This window comes from Asterias rubens, chromosome 9 (genome assembly GCF_902459465.1).
Source record: "Asterias rubens chromosome 9, eAstRub1.3, whole genome shotgun sequence".
Classification (NCBI taxonomy): domain Eukaryota; kingdom Metazoa; phylum Echinodermata; class Asteroidea; order Forcipulatida; family Asteriidae; genus Asterias; species Asterias rubens.
Window position 1 is genome coordinate 5,579,861 of NC_047070.1, and position 17,994 is coordinate 5,597,854.

Below are 17,994 nucleotides of genomic sequence, written 5' to 3' on the forward strand. Positions count from 1 at the left end.
CATGAGATAAAGGTTGACTTTTAGCAAAGGTAACATTATGAAAGTTATAATAGATGTTAATTATGAAAGTTGTTGGCATAGCAACAACACAACGTAAACAAGGTTGAAACCTTACAAAAATATGTGTTGTTTATTGTTTTAATGTAATGTATGTCATAAATTATATGATTTAAAGCGACTGGAAGGGGTTACACGAAGGAAATAAGTAAGTTGGAAAAAACTCAGGGGAGCTGAAGGAATGGTATAATTGGTATTCATCTCAAGACATTGTGAAGATCACCCGTCAAGCCATGCAATTCGTGGGGAAAACATATATAGGAATGGATCTTTTTCTTTATGAGTGTTTTGATGAGAAGCAGTAGCTGTTTCATGCTCAAACACACTGTAAGAAATGAACCAGGTCGGACACACTGGTGGAACAAATACAATGAAAATATATGTGGAGAAGACAGAGGCTAGAAAGATGACCAGTGGGAAAGAGGTTTTAACGTTGATGATACCAACGTTTAGTGAACAACACACAGACGCGTCATCACACAAGACTTTACCCTACTATTAAAGCCCATCTTTACAGCCCATCACAGGTTTCCCCCACTCAAGGAGAAGTCACAAACGCAAATCAGACAATCTGACTGAAGACCCATCATCATTGAGAAGCATAAATAGTACAGCCGTCCGGGTTCAAATCTTAATAGATTTTCAAGGTTCTAGAATCGAATCGAACACGTGCCCTAATTCTTCCCCTCTTTTTTCCGCTCATTCGTTCCCGCGTTTTGTTGATTCAGACGACCTGCACGTGGACCCGATTTCTCGTCAAGAAACAAGTAGCACAATGAATTATGCAAACTGAACGTCTGGAAAACCTAAGCGTCTCAGTGTAACCGCTTATACTTTCTCCTAAATCAAAGAAGAGAAACAGAAAGAACTACCCCAGAAAACTAATGAATATAGACACGGGAATAGTCAAGCATTCACAATCAAAAAAGTACAGTTGATGCGACCTAACGGCATGAGGCTTGGGTTTTCATCATACATAGCCTTCCAGTGTACGTCCCTAAACCCCTCAGCCCCGATTTCAATTTCAAACAATTTGAATGTGTTTATAAAGTTTTACGAATTGGGTAAATGTGTTGCCAGACAGCCTGAATAAACACCTCAACACCCGAGGCACCTTCCTCAGAGGGGTTACATTATCCACAAAATCCATATGCATTACTGAATGTTTGACTTCAAAGGTGTCCCTTGAGACCAAAAAGGGAGGTCTTTATAATAATGTCCACAAACTGCACACCTTTACTTTTGATGTCAGCTGATGTTTAAACGCATTTACCTTGCTAATACCCAGCATGTTGCTCATGTGTTAAGATGATTAGCAGCAATTGCGTAAACTATCATTTGATTTAATCTTGGATATTGGGAAGGGAATAAAGTATAGCTTGCCCAATAAAGTGTGAGCCGACTTATGGAGGAGGATCGCTTCAAGCTATCGTACCCCGATAGCACGGGGTTAAGATACGTATTATAATATACGACCCCACGAGAGCGCTTAATTCGTCCCCCACGTGGCGCCGTTTGTGGCAATCTAAGCTAATTAGAGAGCCAATCTCGGCCAGTGAGTTCAAAAACTATACACGCCGCGGTCGACCGGGCATCAAGCAAGACAAGCGAAATAATCGTCCCCCGGCTTCGGCATTAGGGATTCCCCTATTGAGGGGCGTGTATACCAGGGTTCTTGTTTTTGTTACGAGAGGGGAAAGCCGATGTTTGCCACGCATGGGATGGCGGGTTGCAACCTCGAGACCAGGCACAGGATTATTCTAGGGTTTAACGACCATAACAAGAAACACAAACAAACAGATGAAGGACATGAAGGACGAAATGAACTTAAGGTTAGAAATGAACGACGATACAAGAACTACCCGAAGTTTTTAGGCATTAAATAGCTTTTTATAAGGAAAAACATGTTTGATGACTATATCCACGAGTTATGCGATTGGCATTAGTCAAAGTGGTGTGCATATATCTTACTCATTCACACTCCATAAACCGAAACAATGATAACTGATGTTCCCTGTAGACAAAAGTTCAAAGAAGAAGTTGATTTTCTACCTTTACTGCGTATAACTCACATTAAACTATCGTGTAAACCAGCCTTCAACAAGTTTTCTTCTCTTACCGTTAGAAAAGGCCTTCCGTTTTTCAAAAGCAAACCAGTTGAACCCCTCCTTTCCACCAGTCTTCACTCACCAAGAAACAATTATCTCCTCACGTTCCGACAGACGGCTCACCGACACAAAAACTTGTCCATTACTCTACACCGAGGCAGGGTCGGGTAGGTCTGCAGCAGCACTCCGCTCCGGCGTTCCGGGTTAATGAGGGCACCCCGGAACTTGATTGGATTCAGGATTTTTCTTTCCCCCAATCTTCCTCAAGTCTCTTCACAAGAGTGCATTATAATTAATTTCCCCTAAGCCAGGAGAAGAAAATTGAGAATGAGGTATCATGCCCAACAATCCAGTTTGACGATATAGTTCCTGCGGCATATGTTGTTGTTGTTTCGTCTCCCTGTCGCACGGACGAGCTGACACAGTAAACTTCCGGTAGCACGAATATTGGCTTACCTTTTAAACAGTGGATTATAAACTACGCCTTGTGGTTGTTACTCTAATGTCATTAACGAGTTTATTTATTCAGATCTATCAATTTAAAAGTCTTCCTTTTAATATCCCCCAGTGGGAGAAGCGGGTGTTGCAATTCAGGCCCCAAAACTGTTTAAGTTTGCAACTCAATTTACTAAAACCGCTAATGAACTTAAACGGCGGCCATCTTGTATCAAGTAACTTCAACCTCAACACAACCGGAGAGTTATCTTTTAAATTAAATATTGAATATCACCAGACAAGGCGAGTTAATCATCATCGAAGTACATACTTCTTCTTGAATACGGTTCGTAGATTATGTCAACAGTTTGTTAGGGCGATTGGCCAAGGAATTGGGTCACTGAATTGCTAAAGGGGCGGTTTGGAAAGGGGGTGCATAATGCATCATATACACGAGTTTTTATCCAGTGCTTGCCGCTCCCAATCCCCTGCAAGCCCGTATATGTATAGGTGTACCTACATACGGAACCACAGGTCTCGACTCCTATAAGTTTGTGCCGTTGTGCGTTTGTCCTAAGTCAATGTTAGCCGACCTCTACAGCCAACACGCACACTTAACCGTTTCTAACGGCGCTTTCTATGCGAGCGAAGAGGTTTAGGTTCTCGCGGCCCACACTCCACTCGCCATTTAATTGTCACTATCGTAGATTTTGTGTACACACTGATGATAGCCGAGGAGGTGGTACAGCATTTGTTTTCTTCTTTTGCAGATGACGCTGCGACTGCGTGTGTGATGATGTCGAGATATCGAGCCGTGCGACGGTCGAATCAACAAACTTGATGAAAGGGTTGGCGGTGATTTTGTAGTTGTGTAATTTAAAACAAATTGCCATTTCTCACCTTATTAGTAGCGTTGACTTGACACTGTGCGAAACACCTGCATTGCGTTGGTTATTGCCTGAAAGAAACGAAGACGAAACTGCTACGGGACACACGTTCAGCACCTTTAATTAAAGCAAGAAATAATCATTATAAGAGTGACACCTAAATTAAGTTTCGTTAAGGAAAAAACAAATCCTCAAACCGCATAATACAAACTCGAGAGTGGTTGGTTCGTAAAGAATAGAGAAGTATTAGCTAGAAATTTGATCTAATTGAAATTCGATGACTTTTTTGTTTTGCTATTTTTTTCACAGGCGGCTTTGATATTTTTGTATTCCCATATATTTTTTTTAACAGAAATATAATATTCATATTTTATACAGTGCTTAAAATTTAACCAGTAACCGAACGATTAACAAAAGAAGTCTAAAAGTGCAAACACAAATCCAACATCATTTTATAAAAAAGACAACACCTACTCAAACGGCCCGTGAACAAAAACTGAAAAAAAAAACTTTTTTGTAATATTATTAATATTTTTTTTATCCCCGATACAAATTTCCATCTTTTAAAGGAAACTGATTGCCAAATTGTCATCTCGATACAACTTTAAATTCAACTCTCTTTGAACGCTGAATGTTCGATTAAGTTTCAACGCCATTGAACATCTTTTCATTTCTAATAAACATGAAAATATCAAAATGTAGGAAAATATCAAAATGTAGGAAAAGAAATTACAATCGACAGGCGAGAAATGACATCGGCGGCCATTCCCTTTCAGCAGTACGCCAGCTTTAAGATCTCGAAGATATAAATGAGACCACTCAGAGAAATATTCTCTTGTGTGTGGTTTGCATTTAGCACAAACCCCGGAGACTAATTTGTCAGCGGGCAGTCTTGAAATAGCCATTGGTGTTGACTTGTGGGATGATTCATTACTTATCATGGACGACTTGAGTGTCCGGAGAACACTAAGGATCTCTAAGAGCCATTCAAACAGAAGGAGCCAAACTCTTCCTGTTGAGATAATTTTTTTGGCAACCGTACGAAAGAGCAACATGTCTTGGGCTCGACACATCACAAGAGTGCACACTTATTAAAGGCAGTGGACTCTATTGGTAATTACTCAAAATAATGTTTAGCATAAAAACGTAACGAGTAATGGGGAGAGGTTGATAGTATAAAACATTGTGAGAAACGGCTCCCTCAGAAGTGAAGCAGTTTTCGAGAAAGAAGTAATTTTCCATGAATTTGATTTTGAGACCTCAGATTTAGAATTTGAGTCTCGAAATCAAGCACAGTGGTGTATTTTCTTTCATTGTTATCTCGCAACTTCGACGACCGATTGAGCTCAAATTTTCACAGGTTTGTTATTTTATGCATTTCTTGAGATACACCAAGTGAGAAGACAATTACCAAAAGTGTCCAGTGCATCTAAGTGATATTCACATGACAGCAATTTAACTGGTATCCATTGCTTAATTTAAGCATGGTTGTAAAATGAAGCAATGTTTGACAAGATTTTGAAAACGAACTTAAACAGTAAAATTTCCCTCGTGTGAACTGCATGAATTGCATACATGACAGCTGCGGCCGACAAGCGGTGTGTACTCTGTGCGTGACATCAAAGTCTTTCAAAAGTGGCCAATTGGCCAATTCCAAATCCGTCAACAGAACATTTTTTTTCGTTGAGACAATACAACTGTTGTTGCTAAAATGTGAAAATGTCCAAGGGCCACGTCAGACTCTTTCGCGGTGGCCCGTTTACGGACTCAAAACCGTCTAACAATTTCGCCAATAAGAAAAAACAAATTTATATATGATGGTTGTTGTCGACGCGCTAGTCTTTTTTTTTTTTTTTTAATTGTCAGTGTGGGACGTCATATAAAGTTCAACCGAGTGGTAGAATAATTGTTGTATAGGGATGAATGTCCAGATAAATGCATTTAACAGTGAAGGTACTAAGACTACGATTTGAAAGGTAGAGATGGCATACATGAGATGACATCACACGTGGTAGTTCAATTGGTTAACTTTGAAATGCTGGACAACGTAACAGTGGCAAATTTATTCCCGTTTATATCAAGGAACGGGATTCTGTCAACACCTCTGTTGTCTTTCAGTTTTAACGGCTAGCACCGACTAATCTCAACATTTTAAATTGGAAAAAGACGGAATTTGTAAGCAAAACAATATATCACGAGTGAGCGACCTGAGCGTCCTCGACAATCACGACAGCAGTTTGGTGGGATTGTGTAGATTTTCAATTATTAAATAGAAACAAGAGAAAAATCCCCACCTCGCTTGATTTAATAATACAATTAAACAGAGGGCAAGCGCAGAATTATGGCTATTTCAGAGTCTTAAAAACGCTATAGGCTTTCTCGCGAGGCCGTGTCCTCTGGTGGACATGTCATCTAAAATTAATGCTTATTTGTTTTTGTACTCCACGAACAAGTAAAAAATGTAACGTGCTGCTGAGAACACGTCCCGCAGAGTTTAGATTCTTCATCGCTCGATTAGAAGTGAGGTGATCCATAAAGAGGAATGTTACTATCCAAGAAGAAAGCATGAGGGCAAGGGCCATGCTAACTTGGGAACAGTCACTGATCAGATTCTCGCGAAGTAAAAACCACAGGGAAACGGGTCCTTTAAAGGCACTGGACACTCAATTTCTCAAAAGAATTGTTGGCATAACAACTTACTTAGTAACGAGCCATATGAAGAGCTGTTGATAGTATTAAACATTGTTAGAAACGGCTCCCTCTGAAGTAATGTAGTTTTTGAAAATGAAGTAGTTTACAACTAAAATATTTGAATTGATTTCGATACCTCAGCTGAGGTTTCGAAATCAAGCCAAACTTGTGCGAAAAGGGTGTGTTTTTCCTCCATTATTCTCTTGCAACTTCGACGACCAATTGAGTTCAAATTTTCACAGGTTTGTTATTTTGTGCATAAGTGTACACCAAGTGAGATGACTATGTCTTTGACAATTACCAATAGAGTCCAGTGTCTTTAAGAGTCGTGTTTTTTTTATTTTTTTTTTTATACATGTCTCCTATGGGGTTTGACAACACAGCGTAAAGAAGAGATGACATGTGTTTTTTTGACCCACGAGATTGGGCAGAGCTATGTTTTATTTTGTGGACCGATCCTAGAGTAAACTTAATTAAAATTGGCGCTTCACTGTATTGTCACCACAATCTGAAGCCATGATCACTTGTTTACAAATGACCCCGAAAACATAATAGACTTTATAATTTTAATTAAACCGTTAAATTTTAATGAGTAGTGGTATACACGGGTTAGAAAAATGGGCCCGTGACTTTTCGATAATAGGGTTTCTATAACGATTCACGAGAACACAATTATTAGCAATACCAAAATGGATTGATGTATGACAATTTCTTTAGGAACTTGCAACAACACATGAAGCAACAAATATTGAAGTCCACAATGCATATTATTACCATAACCCCCCCAAAAAAAAAAAAAAAACAAACAAAAAAATAAACATTCGTTTTGTGGCGTCTGAAAACCAGACGTTTCACAAAAAGAGTACATATTTTACAGTCGTCTCTCTAAAATGTTGATTGGTCACTATTTGCAAGAATATAAATATATGTTCATTAAGAAAGCGAATAATTATTCTAGCATAAAACCTGAGACAATCAAACGGAATAAAACAAGACTCAGAAAGATTTTTTAGAAAATGACACTTTTGTAACATTTGGAAACTAATATCTCGACTGACGATCTCACTCGCGGACATAAAGTAGAACAAATATAGACATTATCTTCTGTTGACAGACCAATCAATAATTAGAAAACACTCCATTATTAGCTCAGATCTCTAAGATTGACTGACATCAAGGAGATAAACCCCTCTTCCCTCCACCAGTTTGCTCTCAAATCCCCCATAATATAACAACCCGCGGAATAAATGTTTGCAAACCACACACTCTTAAGACGTGGCCACTTTAAATATTGACTTTCCAATATTTATATATATTTTATTATCTCATTAACACGGTTTCTCAACGGTGTCTCCCAACGGAAGATAGATCGTCTCTTCGGCTTTCATGTCACGTATCACAGCAGAGTAATCTTTCCTTACGCGTTTGTTAATCTAGTTATACATTGCCCCAGCATTTAATAGAGACTTCTATTTATGGTGGCGAGCCAATGCCAGTAACCTCCTATTGGAATATAGTTGATACACCAACAACCCGATTGATTTCCTAGCACGCCGTAAATATTTTACAAGTGTTGGCCTTTAGCTGTGAGCTATACAAAAGTTGATACCTTGATGTGTGGACCTGTATACAATACAGAATGACAGAGAGATCTGCCAATTGGGTTTTATTTTTGGATGCATTAAAAATGAATTGTGATGGTGTGGCAATACTTCAACTGACTGTTTGAAAATGTCCTTGCCCCCCAAAAAATATTCGAAAAATGAAGAGGACCTTTTTTCTCTCTCCTCACGTTGAAATGACTAATAAATAGCTGACCAAATTGATGCTACACTCGATATCAGATTATCAGATTCAAAACCCAGCATTGATTTCGATATTGCAAAGGAAGTATAAGGTCAAGGGGACAAACGAGTAAAAGAAAATCCAGAGTAGTAATTTATGAGACACAAAGAGGCATACGGAGGCATCGTGAAGGCATAATCAAAAGACCAATTCTTGAAGAGGAATTCCTTTGTAAGACAACAATTAAGTTACAGCAGATCGACAGGATAGAGATGGGCTGGACGGATCGGGACAAAGAAAGCTAACCCAACCAAACCTTTTCTGCTAGGACGAAACAAGGGGTTAAATCACTATTACACACTCATAGAGGTGGATAGAAGAATGAAAAGAGTCGAAATCCTAAGATTATTAAAATAATTTGTTAGCATTGCTTGAAAGTAATATCTCAAACTCTTCAATAAACACTTTCCCACTTTCCACATTATGGACATGAGTTCGAATTCAACCTCTTGCTCAAACCTGACAAACAGAACGGTGCTTCGTGCCCCCACGTGACAGATTAAGTTTTCCCGCCATTTCGCATGCATCCCTCATGTCTCTCGCAACAGAAAAAAAACCTTTGTATGTTTTTCTTATCAACGTGGAAAGTCACAAAATAAAACAAAAAACAGGTGAAGGCACTTTTGGATGGTCCTCAGTTTCATTGAATGTAACCATGAATGTAAAAGTGACGCAGGTTCGACTGATGCATTATAATGTTACGAAAATCCCCATTACGTCGCAAATCCAAGGAAGGAAGTTCAATTTGTAACTGATCGCTATGAGAGAGGACCAGATGAACCTCTCAATGTGGCTCTTTCAAATGAATCATGTCACGTGATGGGTGCTTAAAGGCACTGGACTCTAACAAAATAATTGGGGTTAGCGCAACGAAACACTGTTCAGCCCTCACAAGATCCCCTTTACCACACCTGGTGATAGAGAAGCAATCATGGTTAAGCGCTTTTCTCAAAAGGACACACCATGAACTTCTCAGATTCAAGCTACAGCTCAAACTGCTGCTTAAAACAAAATCAAGATGCAATCAGTACTTGAAACCTTTTTTTATTTTTTATTTTATGATATAATATTTCTTCTGTCGAATAAATACTTTTTTTTTCTCGCTGGGAGCGTCAGATTGAGAGTCAAGCCCTTACTGTCGCCTTCTTCATCATGGATTTAAAGGCACTGAACACTATTGGGAATTACTCAAAACAATTAGTAGCATAAACACTTCGATAACGAGCAATGGAGAGCTGTTGGTGGTATAAAACATTGTGAGGAACGGCTCCCTATGAAGTAACATAGTTTTTGAGAAAGAAGTAATTTCTCATTCAAACGTTAAAAGACTTGGATACACCAAATAAAAAATACTGGTCTTTGACAATTACCAAACGAAACGTGCCCAGTGCCTCTAAAGCAAATATTGCATGGATCTATAACAACCAATCCCCTTGCAGTATATTATTTCCAATCTGCCTGATCGTTCGCAAATGGTATAACTAAACATGCCTGGCTTTGCTCAAAAAGGGCTTCTCAGTAATACGCGGGGTGACATCTTCGTTAAATTTGATATCTTATAAACTTAGCTGTCGTTGCTAGCTGGCCTAATTCCTTTCTGCCTCAACTGAAAAAAAAAAATCCATACAAGTGAGAGAGAGAGAGTGCAGCACATCCGAGGAAAGCATATATATAATATGCAGTATTTGAGAATTTAAAGGGGTCAGGATTGGGGCCAGTGGTTTCCGTTCTTAAACAGGGTCGAGTGTTGACCGGTGGGGATTACAGCGTGTTGATAGCCAGGGTTGTGTGTTTTGGGCGCCATTACACGGACGACTTTTTGATGAGTCTGTAATACTGTGATGTTATGTCCGAGGATCTACAGCCGCAAAATGGGCAGCAACCATAAACAGCATAAGCACAGCACACAGGGATCTTGCTACCCACCCTCTCTAGGACAGCAGCAATGGAGAGTCAAACAATTTAAGATTCAAGATCTGAGAACACCCTCAGCAACGTTGCTATACACTTTTAATGTCAAGTCGAAGCAACTTACTTTCCAATGTTTTAATCCTTCAAGACACTGGACACCTTTGATAAATGTCAAAGACCATTATTCTCACTTGGCGTATTCCAACATAAATAACAAATAATATGTGAAAATTATTTTGACTCAATTGGTCAACAGCTCTCAAATGCTCGTTTCCAAGTAAGTCTGTATATCAACATCTATTTTGAGTAATCACCAATAGTTTCAAGGGCTTTTAAAGACAGTGGACTCTATCGGTAATTGGCAAAAACTAGTCTTTGCAGTTGGTGTATCTCGACATAAACATAAAATAACAAACCTGAGAAAATTTGAGCTCAATCGGTCGTCGAAGTTGCGAGATAATAATGAAAGAAAAAACACCTTGTCACACGAAGTTGTGTGCTTTCTGATGCTTTATTTTGAGGCCTCAAATTCTAAACTTGAGGTCTCGAAATCAAATTCGTGGAAAATTAATTCTTTCTCGAAAACTACGTCACTTCAGAGGGAGCTGTTTCTCACAATGTTTTATACTCTCAACCTCTCCCCATTACTCGTAATCAAGAAAGGTTTTATGATGATAATTATTTTGAGTAATTACCAATAGTGTCCACTGCCTTTAAAGGTTTGGTATCCGAAATCCTGTTACAAAGATTGTGACGGTAGCAAGCATCGTGGGAAATTATTTCCTCTAAAGTGCCCCTGTTGATTGAAACTCAATTAAATTGTGTGAAATCAAAACAAAGTCAGCGAAAATCGCCCGCTGTCACATCGCTAACAGCGGCTGATTTTAATGTTTTTGATGAAATATCGTGAGAGTTTGCTCTGTTTTCTCAATACATAGGATCGGCTCTGTATTCAACAGAAACTTTCACATGTGGCTTTTATTTTTATCTTTCTTGAATTCAGCATAGTGTGTTGACAAAACCGAATGATGACCGTACGCTTTTATTGAATATTAGAGTGAAAACGCTCATTTTTGTCTACCATACCACTCTTGCAAAGAGCCTTGGCGGACAACCCTTTTTGAGTGAAAGACGGGTACTTTCAACTCGATTTAGAGTGAAGTTCGTTCCAATTTCACTCAAAAAGAGTGACACAGATTGACATTAAGAATCTTTTAAAATTACCAAATCTCACACAACTTTATCGTTGAGAAAAAAGAAAAAAAAGTTAACTGAAGAATGTCAATAGTGCAGTTACACTGCTTAGTATTCCATTGAGTATTTTCAGATCATCTAAAAATTCCACGACCAGCCGATACTCTGCAAAAAAAGTGAGGTATTAAAATTGACACCAGGGGTGTTGTGACATTAAAGACACCAACGAGAGAATCGAACTTGACACCGTGTGGTGTTAAAGTAACACCAATGCAAAATGTGTTGGCATTTAACCACGGCGATATATCGTAATAAAATATGGCGATATAAAGAAAAACGTATGACGATCAATGCAAAAGTGTGACAATGACACATCGCAATAAAATACGTCAGAGTCAAGCAATAAAATACTGCGATATTACAAAATTAAAATATAGCGATATTATCCAATGGAAATACGGCTATATTTACAGAGGAGGTACAATGCACTATTACGTCGATATATCCAAATCGGCGATCCACGCCATTAAAAAAAAGAGTTCTCTGGATATTAGTGAATGATTGTGAGTAACCGAAGTCGTCTAACATGTGTTGTCAATTAGTTTTTGGAAGAGTAAATTCAATTCTATCTTCAGTTTTCATTCCAATAAGCACTCATCATACACACCTGAGGTGATTTCAACTTAAATGGTGACTGTTTTGGCGAAATTAGTGACAAGCGGGTCGGTGAATATTGCATTGTTTTTGCTAGTGGGTGTCTCCGTATGTCATTTTCCCTGAGTTGGAAGTATTTCAGATAGAAAATTTGTCTCTGGAGGATTGGTTAAAGCCATTATATACTTTCGGTACAGAAAAAAAAAATTCACAGATTTACAAATAATTTACAGGGTTTACAGAATGTAATGGTGAAAGACTTCTCTTGAAATATTGTTCCATGAAATGCTTCACTTTTTGAGAAAACATTAAAACAATTATCAATTCTCGACAACGAGAATTACGGAATGTAGTAAACACATGTCATGACACGGCGAAACGCGCGGAAACAAAGGTGTGTTTTCCCGTTATTTTCTCCCGACTCCGATGACCGATTGAGCCTTAACTTTCACCGGTTTGTTATTTAATATATAAGTTGTGATACACGAAGTGTGGGACTTGGACAATATTGTTTACCGAAAGTGTCCAATGGCTTTAATGGTTATGACCATCACTGTGCTTTTACAATGAGGCCAATCAATGCACTTGATACGATGTCTTAAAATGGGTCACGCCATTTAGAGACTGGCATAGTTTTTAATTGGACATCAGGTGACGGAGTGTATATTGACATGGCATTCATAAGACTGCCATTCATGGTTGGCCCAATTAGAAACGTGATTTCAGGTCACAGCGGGTTGGCTCAAGGTCGAGGTTATTCGTATAGCTAAATAGTATACACCAAAGCAACACCCGTTAACTCTTAGTGCTGCGCGCACTCAAAAACTTACTTAATAACGAGCGACGGAGAGCTGTTGATGAACATTGTGCGAAACGGCTCCCTCTTGAGTATAATTTTTGAGAAAGAAGTAATTTTACACTAAAATATTTGAATTGAATTCGAGACATACAGCTGAGGTTTCGAACTCAAGAATCTGAAAGCACATAACTTAAGCGGCATGGGTGTTTTTGGTCCATTATTCTTGTGCAACTTCGACGACAAATTAAGCTCAAATTATCACAGGTTGGTTATTGTTGGCATAAAGTTAAAATACAAAACGACAAAACTGGTCTTTGACAATTACCATAGGTTTTCCGAGGACTTACGGTGATTTGGAGGAAATAAAGGAGCTCAGGACAGGGTCAATTGAAAGTTATTGCGAAATGAGGAGGGGATCTACAAAAACCCACCTTCCACGTGATAAACCATATCTATCATAACTTTTTTTTTTTTAATACAACGAGGCGTATCTCCTTGGCTCGATGCATGAAGCCCTGATGTTTTCTTAACCTACTTTCAAAGTGGTAAAATGTCATGCTCGACGGAGCGCCTATAGTTGACTTCTGTACGACCCGATCCGACCCGTCACCTTTGATAACAAAACAGTCTGAAGACGGACATGACGCAACTTCACGGCAGGGCAAGCAGCTATCGCGAGCGTGTCTTGGCAGTGATATGGCTGTGTTTTAAAGGGTGAATAACCGGTAACACACGACAGGATTGTTTGCGATCCTCCGTAAATTAGAAAGAAAAACATCATCACAAAATAATTGCGATCAAGGCTGAACATATACAATTGTTAGGAAATTGTAGACTGTCTAGTTATGAGTTGTTTAACCTAGTTTATTTATATTAACAATGATTCAACACGGTTGATTGGGTTTCGGGAAATGTTATTCTTCGATTGTGAGTGTTCATTGCTCAATATTATTGAAGTATCTTTCAGATGTAATTTTTTTGCAAAATATATATATATATATATTTTTAGAAATGTTTGTCTCTTGTGTTGCCTGTATAATTTACGAAGTACCCTTAAAAATAATAATTTGATATTTCCATACTGCTTAACTCATGACCCCTAAAATTGATTTTTTTTACGATCTCTCTTAAGAAAAAGGTTCAAGTTTCAATCTGAAAGCATGATACCAGCAGTTCACTACAATCCCCCACATAAATATTTTCGACAGCCTGTTAAATTCGAAGAAATAGCATATAGGAACAACCTCATTTCACCGTTGCTTATTTCAATAGCTACGATCAAAAAAAGACCCATGTATAGACCCCCACCCCAACACACCAACCATCAGCAGGCTTCATGGGTTTTCACTAAACGTGACAACCAAATTTGTTGAAATGTTCTCAATTTGTCCCTACTTATAGACTCACTGAAAAGTGCCTATATTCTGAAAAATATTGGTTGGGTACTGACTTGCTCATGAGTTCCCTTTAACTTCACAACTTTTTTGTTATATAAGAAATTTTGACATTTTTAGAATATTTTCTTTGAAACATTCACTTCCGAGACTCAAGAGAAATCATGGCACTCAGTCGCTGAAGAAGCACAACATGACACGATCAAATCACGAAGGTAGAAAAACAAATCGCTGGTTTTTAGCCCGAAGCGATGTCTGGAATTGGCTGCTTGCTGTCTGAGGAGACGAAGAAATGAGTTTTTGATTCTTACATGGTATTCAAACGAATATTCGACTTATTTTGGTTTTACCAAACCAAGACATGATATTGTCAACAGCTCTCCATTGCTCGTTGTCAAGTAAATTGTTATGCTAGCAGTTACTTTGATTAGTTACCAATAGTGTCCAGTGCCTTTAACAAATGACAATACACATTGATTCAGCAGCTGCTTTAGTTCTTATCGAATTTACATGCTTTAAAATTAAGGTGAGTTATAATTAAATATTATGGACAGGTCAATAGTGCAAGCGGCAACAGAACGATGTGATTAACTAAGTGTGATGCGATAACACTATAATAAGCCATATATTGGTAGCCGGGATTCATCCTGGTATGGGGCCCCTCGAAATCAGGCCAACCGGATGTAATGACATTTCACAGGTTAACAAACCCTGTGCTGCACAACAACAAAATGTAATCTAGACGTTTGGGAGGATCAGCAAAGGGACATTTCACAGCTTTTTCCAAGTCTTGAGGAAGATCTGACGATGGAAGAAATTCAATGAAATATTTTTGATAACACCAAACCCAGATATAATCAATCAGAGGGTCTGATACTATTAAGATTTCGTTATTGTGTTCGATATTCACGGGGAGCGCATCCTCACCCGTTGAATATATGAACACCATGGAACTGTGTAACAAAGTGTAATCTAGAGATTTGGGCATTAACAAAACGTACTGAACAAATATGGGCCCAATTTCATAAAGCCTGTAAGCACAAACATCAAACTAAGCACAGGAAAGTAGGCCTATTTCTTAACAGAAACAAGTTACCAGCCAAAATTACACTGAGTTAACACTTTTTGTGCCTGGTGCCAAACTCAAGTTTTGCCAAGTAAGAAATTCGTGAAGCGGTATTTTCTGCTTAACAACTTAATGGAATTGGGCCTTTTAAATGGACAACAATTCAATGCATCCTGAAATCAGCAAAACCCAGACATAATCAATCACAGGATTTGATACCAAATCACGTTATTGTGTGCGATATTCCGAGCGAGCGAATCCCCACCCGTTGATTATAAACACACTGGGACGGTTACGTTTGAGGATACCAATTGTGGGGCCCCAAAGATGTAGCCACAGACCTATTTTGTAATCCAGCCACTATGTAGCCCCAAGTTGGTACATTTTCATTAATTTCAAAACATTTATATCCATTGACCAACAGATAACCAAAATAACACTAAGAAGTGACTAACTGAACAACAATGCTACACACACTCTACTTACATGATTGGTTATGGTGCTTGCAACGGTATGTATTAAGTTATTACCAAGTTAACAGATTGATATTTTCAAATATTTCTTCGCTTTGATTACAAGCCCCAAATCTACTTAAACTCCATCGACACACTAGAAGTGATGCATGTACAGTACTTCTAGAACATTAAAGTGGGTGCCCCGATTTCCGTCTACCTTTCATCGAATACGTCCTTTTTGATGGTTCATTTCTTTTTCACTTTTCCACAAAACTCTCTAAAATAAACGCTTTGATGTTAAAAAAATAGACGTATAGAGTTTGTTCTGTTTCTCCTACTCCAAAATGTGGTGCACGTCTGGAGAGGTCTCTGTTCCTCGTCAATGATAATGCAGTTTTCTTTTGAATTGAGTTGAATTGAATTGAAATCTCGACAAGAGCCGCAATTTGAAGCACTTACTCACCTCACACATGACTGCCTCCCCTTCAACACACATTAAACATCCAAGAGGGATTTGCTCCCAAACAACGGTACCCGTGTCGAGCGTTTAAAGACGGCCTCCTCAATACAGAAACCTTGTTCACATTTTGTAAGACAACTTTGTAACACCAGAGTGCATCTAAATAGAGATTCCACCACCAATGGTGTCCGACATAATGGAGTTGGTAGCAGCATAGAGTAAGGACAGATTTGTAGCAGGTAGTCTAACAAGACCTCCGATGATAGTGACACAATCTTGCTTTTTGTCTCTTTTTTTTTGTTATCCCGAAGAGAACCGTTAATAGGAGACCGCCAAACAGAGCCTTGAGAAGGCAACAAACATGTTTTGCATTTTGCAACTAATTCGTTGGGAAAACAAGTAATGGTTACAAAATACCAAGAATGGACATGCTGTGTTTATGGAGGTATGTAACTGAGACCTCTTCGACAACATGCCCCTAAAGCAGAAGAGTTGACATCACTCAAATTCGACGACGTCTTGGTCAAACCTTAAAGGTGATTTTCTTTCCTTCACATTTCAAAAACTGCGGGTGGTTCCCTGAAGTCTTGACGTACAACCTTGGTACATGTATTCATGACAAATCAGCGGAAGGAGCAAAAGAGACAGTTCTCCTCCTCGGGTGTTATTTTTGCTGTGGCCGAGCCTTTTGTGAGGGCTAACCCCCATACAATCCTCCCTGCTCATCTGTAAAGGCTTAACGAGGTGACTAACACAGTACATTGTAAAACCCGCGAGCATGAGGATTCAGTGGAGGCTTAAAATCAGGATACCAGGCTTTGCAAACAACTGCTTTAAAGCATGATAATCTGAACTTTGGGGATATCTTTAAGGCGTATTCCTCAAACCATACTTTTCCTTACACAAGTTATGGGACTCTCCGTGCCAAAACTGCGGGCTCTTCCTACCAAAAATTGATAAAGACAGGTACTTTCTCTGCCCGAAACCAGTCAATTTCTCTGCCTAAAACCAGACACTTTCTCTGCTCAAAAACCAGGCACATTCTCGGCTCCAAAACAAGGCACTTTGAACCGTCCGAACCGGGCATTTTCTTTGCCAAAGCCATTCACTTTCAAAAGCAGTTTCAAGGGCAGCTTATCACCATGACGACCTGTTGTGCTGAATATTAACTTTGTACCGTCTGAGTAAATCTCGCAGAAATTTTAACTCTTGGACAAAAGTACGTGAGTTCGTTTCATTTATCTCATAGAACTTAGGAGCCATGTACGTCGTGGGTCTAGGGTGGTTCCCCAAAAGGTTCGGTATCGAAAACGCGCGAGACTTGTATTGCCTTTTGCCACTCTTACCATAGTGGTGTACACAAACCCTTCAAACCCATGTTTTGTTTAAGGATCACGAACGTAGTGCCACGGATATCACCCCATGTGACTATTTTCTCAAGTGGTTCTTGTTGTAACAGCCTTGGGCCTTAGTCTAACTTCCGAGAAGTCTTTTTGTACAATCACAGTGCGTACAATTACTGACTTTTTAAGGAGAGCTTTTTTGCATTAACGCGGAAATAATCAGGGCATGAAATCGGTGCCAAAATGTGGCCCAAATAATCCATACGTCGCAATATTGGAATCCGGATTTTCAACCCCGGATATAAGCTCATGTGCAATATCTGGCCCAATTGCGACCGACTTGATACTGATTTGGTTCATGGTATCTTTGTTTGCTAGCTACGGGGCATATTCTATAACGAGCTCTCTCTCTTAATACTTCAAGCACACTTCTCCTCAAGAAGCACAGATTAAAGGCGTCGTGTAGCAATACTTCTTGCTTGATTCTTTTCGGCCGAAACCCCCCCCAAACAATTCACTCAACGTTTGGCATGCATACAAATCATTACATTTTTGGTTTGCGGTAACACCATGTGTGTATTTACTTGCCAGGTAGAGTTTGTTCTTAGTGAACTGTCTTGCTTAATTCTTCTACTGCGGAGTAGATTGTTCATACAAATCATCATGGGAAAAACATCATGTCTGAAACTGATGTA

General features: G+C 39.0%; 1 protein-coding gene across 1 annotated transcript in view; it reads right to left on the reverse strand.

Moving 5' to 3' along the window:
- The window catches only part of LOC117295021 (D(1) dopamine receptor-like), a 49,197-nt gene that overhangs the window by 25,148 nt on the left and 6,055 nt on the right, over positions 1-17,994 (reverse strand). The window contains exon 2 of the mRNA XM_033777583.1: positions 3,501-3,604. The gene's annotated coding sequence lies outside the window, so the exon portion shown is untranslated. The remainder of the gene's footprint in view (positions 1-3,500; positions 3,605-17,994) is intronic.